This window comes from Leuciscus leuciscus (genome assembly GCF_965113295.1).
Source record: "Leuciscus leuciscus genome assembly, chromosome: 14".
Taxonomy (NCBI): Eukaryota; Metazoa; Chordata; class Actinopteri; order Cypriniformes; family Leuciscidae; genus Leuciscus; species Leuciscus leuciscus.
Window position 1 is genome coordinate 2,159,789 of NC_138738.1, and position 6,890 is coordinate 2,166,678.

Here is a 6,890-nt window from a genome sequence, read left to right on the forward strand (position 1 = left end):
GTTACTTAAAAAATATAGTTTATAAAAAAGGTTAAATAATATTTAATCTAATATTTTAGTCTCATGGGGATCTTTATAAAATTTCAAATTGATAATTTGAAAGCAATCCTAATGGGAATGTTCTTACATGGTTCAAGTATCTAGTTTTTTTTTTTTTTTGAATTAAATTATGGGGAAAAAAAACATGTAATTTAAAAATATATATAAAATATACTTTTTAAATTAAACATCTTAAAAATTATAATATTTAATCTAAAATTTTAGACAAAAAAACTTTCTAATTCATTTTTATGTACTAAATTATGATTATTTTTTAAATAAAAACATGTAACGTAACATTTTAAAATATATAAAATATAGTTTATAAATAAAAAAGGTTAAATAGTATAATACTTAATATAGTCTATTTTTTAAAATCTCATGGGGATATTTGTACATAATTTTAAATTCATCATTTGAAAGCTATTCTGATGGGAATTTTCTTATATGATTCAAGTTTCTAATTATTATTTCTTTTTTAAAAAGCATTACATTATGAAACAAAAACATGTAACATATATATATATACACACACACACACACACATATATATATATATATATATTACTGATTCAACATCAAGGTTAATGGGTTTATTATGAAACACACACATGTGCACCGTAACGCAATATGAATCACTTTGCATAAAAGCATCTGCAGAATGAATAAATGTATAAATGATAATTAGCCTGAATGCGCCTGAAATGAGCCTAGAATGACTGATAATGAGCTACGGAGAAATTAAACTATAACCCACCTGTTACAGATTTAACAGTACATCTGTTCTGTGATGAGATATAAATATGAAGAATAAAATATGAGCAAGGCCAGATCTGTCATCATCTCACGAGGTTTCTTCTGTGAAACACAAATGGAGAAGTTCAGCTGAATGTCCACGACTGAGAGTGATTCACTGCAACAATAAATTAGTCCAATTAGCTGGCTATATCAATTAGGTTAAAAGGTCTATATGTAGAATTCAGAAAGCCGTGTTACGACAGACGAGCAGGTCAGTCACATTAAAGTTTTATTCGTGGCAAATTTTATATACAATAAATGTAAATTCACCAAAAACAAACCAGTTTTTTTGAAAGAATTTAAAATGAACCTTAACGCTATTTCATCCTCAGTAAATAAGAAAGCAAGTAAAACAACCTCAGTTTGTAATGACTTTAATGTTGTACACTCTAACTGGTGTATAATATAATATCTTACCATCATGGTCTTTTTTCTATCTTCTCATATTTTTCCTTGGTTATTTTTTTTTTATATCAAACCATATTTTTTAAACATATTGTTGATATATTTTGTGTATTGTATACAAAGTTGTATATCATTAATGTTATTTCTGTACGGTTTGCAAGCATAATCATAAAAAAAAAGAAGTCACATTAATGAAATCAAAATTTACCCCATTTACCTTGTTAGCGCACATTATGTGATTCAAGGCCCAGAAATCCTTTTTTGTTCTTCAATTAGAAGTTTACAAAATACCTGTGCAGCGTCCACGCTAATGAGAGCTACGGGTAGATGAATATTTAATACGCTTTCCTCTCAATAACAAAATAAACACACAACAAAAATGTCAGCGGTGAGATGCATATAGTATGGAAGCTTGTTTCCGCCACTGAATAATAAATAAATAATAATAATTGCGACTTTTTATCTCACAATTGGGAGATATAAAGTCACAATTCTGAGAAATAAAGTCGCAATTCTGAGAAATAAAGTCGCAATTGCGAGATATAAAGTCGCAATTGGGAGATATAAAGTCACAATTGGGAGATATAAAGTCGCAATTCTGAGAAATAAAGTCGCAATTGGGAGATATAAAGTCGCAATTGGGAGATATAAAGTCGCAATTCTGAGAAATAAAGTCGCAATTGGGAGATATAAAGTCGCAATTGGGAGATATAAAGTCGCAATTCTGAGAAATAAAGTCGCAATTGGGAGATATAAAGTCGCAATTCTGAGAAATAAAGTCGCAATTGGGAGATATAAAGTCGCAATTGGGAGATATAAAGTCGCAATTCTGAGAAATAAAGTCGCAATTGGGAGATATAAAATCGCAATTCTGAGAAATAAAGTCGCAATTGGGAGATATAAAGTCGCAATTGGGAGATATAAAGTCGCAATTCTGAGAAATAAAGTCGCAATTGGGAGATATAAAGTTGCAATTGGGAGATATAAAGTCGCAATTCTGAGAAATAAAGTCGCAATTGAGAGATATAAAGTCGCAATTCTGAGAAATAAAGTCGCAATTGGGAGATATAAAGTCGCAATTGGGAGATATAAAGTCGCAATTCTGAGAAATAAAGTCGCAATTGGGAGATATAAAGTCGCAATTCTGAGAAATAAAGTCGCAATTGGGAGATATAAAGTCGCAATTCTGAGAAATAAAGTCGCAATTGGGAGATATAAAGTCGCAATTCTGAGAAATAAAGTCGCAATTGGGAGATATAAAGTCGCAATTGGGAGATATAAAGTCGCAATTGGGAGATATAAAGTCGCAATTGGGAGATATAAAGTCGCAATTGGGAGATATAAAGTCGCAATTGGGAGATATAAAGTCGCAATTGGGAGATATAAAGTCGCAATTCTGGGAAATAAAGTCGCAATTGGGAGATATAAAGTCGCAATTCTGAGAAATAAAGTCGCAATTGGGAGATATAAAGTCGCAATTGGGAGATATAAAGTTGCAATTGGGAGATATAAAGTCGCAATTGGGAGATATAAAGTTGCAATTGGGAGATATAAAGTCGCAATTGGGAGATATAAAGTCGCAATTGGGAGATATAAAGTCGCAATTGGGAGATATAAAGTCGCAATTCTGAGAAATAAAGTCGCAATTGGGAGATATAAAGTCGCAATTGGGAGATATAAAGTCGCAATTGGGAGATATAAAGTCGCAATTGGGAGATATAAAGTCGCAATTCTGAGAAATAAAGTCACAATTGGGAGATATAAAGTCGCAATTGGGAGATATAAATATATATATAACAAAATAGAGAAAAATGCATAAAAGCTGCTGTGTGACAAGGTGTACAGCAAACAAGCTAAAAACCCCAGAAATAAGTTTTTATATCTGTCGACCCCCCAAAAAACGAGCGTTTAAGGACACAAAAGTGGGTACAGGCTGGAACGAATGGGTAAATTGGGATCCTGACACTCAGTATGCACTAAAAAATGCAGTAAACATTTTGTCACTGGTAAGTCAAATATCCAAATGTCAGTTTTATATATTATATTTTTGTAAGCTAAGCTATACTGTCGCCGATTACGTTCCCTGCTCCAGTGGACGTAGTTCTCAGAGTAATATGACACCTTGCGCTCTGTTTCGATTGCCTGAATCCACTTTTGTGTCGTTAAATGCAATTTTTTTGGGGTCGACAGATTATAAAAACTTGTTTCTGGGTTTTTTAGCTTGTTTGCTGTACACCTTGTCACACAGCACGCTGTACACGCTATTACACATCTTCAGTTCTACAGTAGGGGGCGCTATTACACATCTTCAGTTCTACGGTAGGGGGCGCTATTACACATCTTCAGTTCTACAGTAGGGGGCGCTATTACACATCTTCAGTTCTACGGTAGGGGGCGCTATTACACATCTTCCGTTCTACAGTAGGCGGCGCGCTATTACACATCTTCAGTTCTACGGTAGGGGGCGCTATTACACATCTTCAGTTCTACAGTAGGGGGCGCTATTACACATCTTCAGTTCTACGGTAGGGGGCGCTATTACACATCTTCAGTTCTACAGTAGGGGGCGCTATTACACATCTTCAGTTCTACGGTAGGGGGTGCTATTACACATCTTCAGTTCAACAGTAGGGGGCGCTATTACACATCTTCAGTTCAACAGTAGGGGGCGCTATTACACATCTTCTGTTCTACGGTAGGGCGCGCTATTACACATCTTCAGTTCTACGGTAGGGGGCGCTATTACACATCTTCAGTTCTACGGTAGGGGGTGCTATTACACATCTTCAGTTCAACAGTAGGGGGTGCTATTACACATCTTCAGTTCAACAGTAGGGGGCGCTATTACACATCTTCTGTTCTACGGTAGGGCGCGCTATTACACATCTTCAGTTCTACGGTAGGGGGCGCTATTACACATCTTCAGTTCAACAGTAGGGGGCGCTATTACACATCTTCAGTTCAACAGTAGGGGGCGCTATTACACATCTTCTGTTCTACGGTAGGGCGCGCTATTACACATCTTCAGTTCAACAGTAGGGGGCGCTATTACACATCTTCTGTTCTACGGTAGGGCGCGCTATTACACATCTTCAGTTCTACGGTAGGGGGCGCTATTACACATCTTCAGTTCTACGGTAGGGGGTGCTATTACACATCTTCAGTTCAACAGTAGGGGGTGCTATTACACATCTTCAGTTCAACAGTAGGGGGCGCTATTACACATCTTCTGTTCTACGGTAGGGCGCGCTATTACACATCTTCAGTTCTACGGTAGGGGGCGCTATTACACATCTTCAGTTCTACAGTAGGGGGCGCTATTACACATCTTCAGTTCTACGGTAGGGGGCGCTATTACACATCTTCAGTTCTACAGTAGGGGGCGCTATTACACATCTTCAGTTCTACGGTAGGGGGTGCTATTACACATCTTCAGTTCAACAGTAGGGGGCGCTATTACACATCTTCAGTTCTACGGTAGGGGGCGCTATTACACATCTTCAGTTCTACGGTAGGGGGCACTATTACACATCTTCAGTTCTACGGTAGGGGGCACTATTATAGGGGGCGCTATTACACATCTTCAGTTCTACAGTAGGCGGCGCGCTATTACACATCTTCAGTTCTACAATAGGGGGCGCTATTACACATCTTCAGTTCTACAGTAGGCGGCGCGCTATTACACATCTTCAGTTCTACAGTAGGCGGCGCGCTATTACACATCTTCAGTTCTACAATAGGGGGCGCTATTACACATCTTCAGTTCTACAATAGGGGGCGCTATTACACATCTTCAGTTCTACAGTAGGCGGCGCGCTATTACACATCTTCAGTTCTACAATAGGGGGCGCTATTACACATCTTCAGTTCTACTTTAGGGGGCGCTATTACACATCTTCTGAAAGAGTTCTGAATCTCCTGATTAAAACACAGGCGAGGAAGAAGCAGAAACAAGCAATATCATTATGTAAGCAGATGCAAATGTAAAGTAACGTGTAAATAACAGTAAGTAAACAGCATATATTACAGATGCAAATGTCGACTGTTCATCGTTCTGAATCTGGATGTAGTCTTTGACAAAAAATCGTTCTTTTTTTATGAAACTTGTCAATCCACATTCAAGTGTTAAAAGAATGAATGCATGAAGCTAGAATAAAACGTTTTATTATTATTATTATTAGGGGTTCAAGCATGAAATGCTGAAACCCTATTGTAATTGTAAGGATTTGTAAAACTGATCGTGCAGGCCAAACCGTAAGGCCTAGAGACTTGAAACCTGGCCAGATGGTAGGCCTCAATTTGGGGAGAACCTATATGACCCCGATTGGCCCATAGGTGGCGCTACAGCAACCAAAACCAACAATTTCGATTTAGGCAGGAAAAAAATTCTGCTATGTCGAATTGTGTCCGAAACCTACTTTTGTGAACTAGTCCCTGGTTTTTGGCCCGATCGGAACCAGACCAGTCTAGGACAATTCTCTGGACTCTCTAGTCTAGATCAATAATTATCGACAAAATACACTCAAAAGCCTATAAATCCTAAAGGAAAACTCAGAACTTCACAAAAATTGATGAGCATATGTGTCATAACAAGGTAAAGAAGCATGCAGAGTTGCATGCAGATCGGACCATAGGTGGCGCTATAACTGTTAAAAAGCTTTAAAAAAACATATATTTCCTATGGTACATTGTCTGTATTGGCTGTAAATGGTCTTTTCCATCTATGATGTCAGTGGTTAAATGCTTGCTAAATAAAACTTAATGTCTTTTGATGCTTTTGTGCTTAAAGGCCTTAAATGCTTGAACCCCGATAAATGCTGCTTGCAGCTTTAATTATTATTATTATTATTATTATTTCTCTGTTCTTTCTTTTGATATATTGGGAAAGAGTTCAAATTAGCCTACACTGTTATGCTAGTTTGATTATAACATATATTTTAGACTCTGGTTTGAATCCCTTTTCTTTGACACATTGACATTCCTGCACAGAATGGCTCTTTTGTCTATTTTATCCTGAATATTGAGTACATTTAATGTTCTGTCATTGAACAGAAGAGAGGCTCTCGGGAGCGCGTAACCATCACATCCTTTTGATTTTCCCGGCAAAAACATCCCGAGGAAATTCTTACACACAGCCCCTTTAATAACATCATTTAATTTCAATTCAGCATTTCAAACATAACTTGAAACGTGTGGTTACAGTCTTTCTTTAAAAGTAAATGTCTCAAACTAAAACAGAACTAATCTGTTCTTATAGTAGCCTATATATCTTATAGTATAATATATGTTCTTATAGTATATATCTTATAGTATAATATCTGTTCTCAATTGATTTTGCCTCAACATATTGACAAACATTATAAGCAGGCCTTTAGGGGAAAATATCAATTATGAAAAATGTATTACTGAAGTTCACTTTTATAAACCATAAAAAATAATTCTGCAATAATAATAAAAAAAATCACTAAGCTTGAAACATCACATAAACAAATCTAAACAGAGCTCTGTATAGAATTAATCTATATTTCATTACAAATCAATTCATGTGAACTTTGAATTCAGCGTTTTCACGAACAGAACAGAAGCATCGTTCAGAATGAGTCAGTGATTCATTTGATTCATCCCTATGAAGCTCACAGACACGTGGC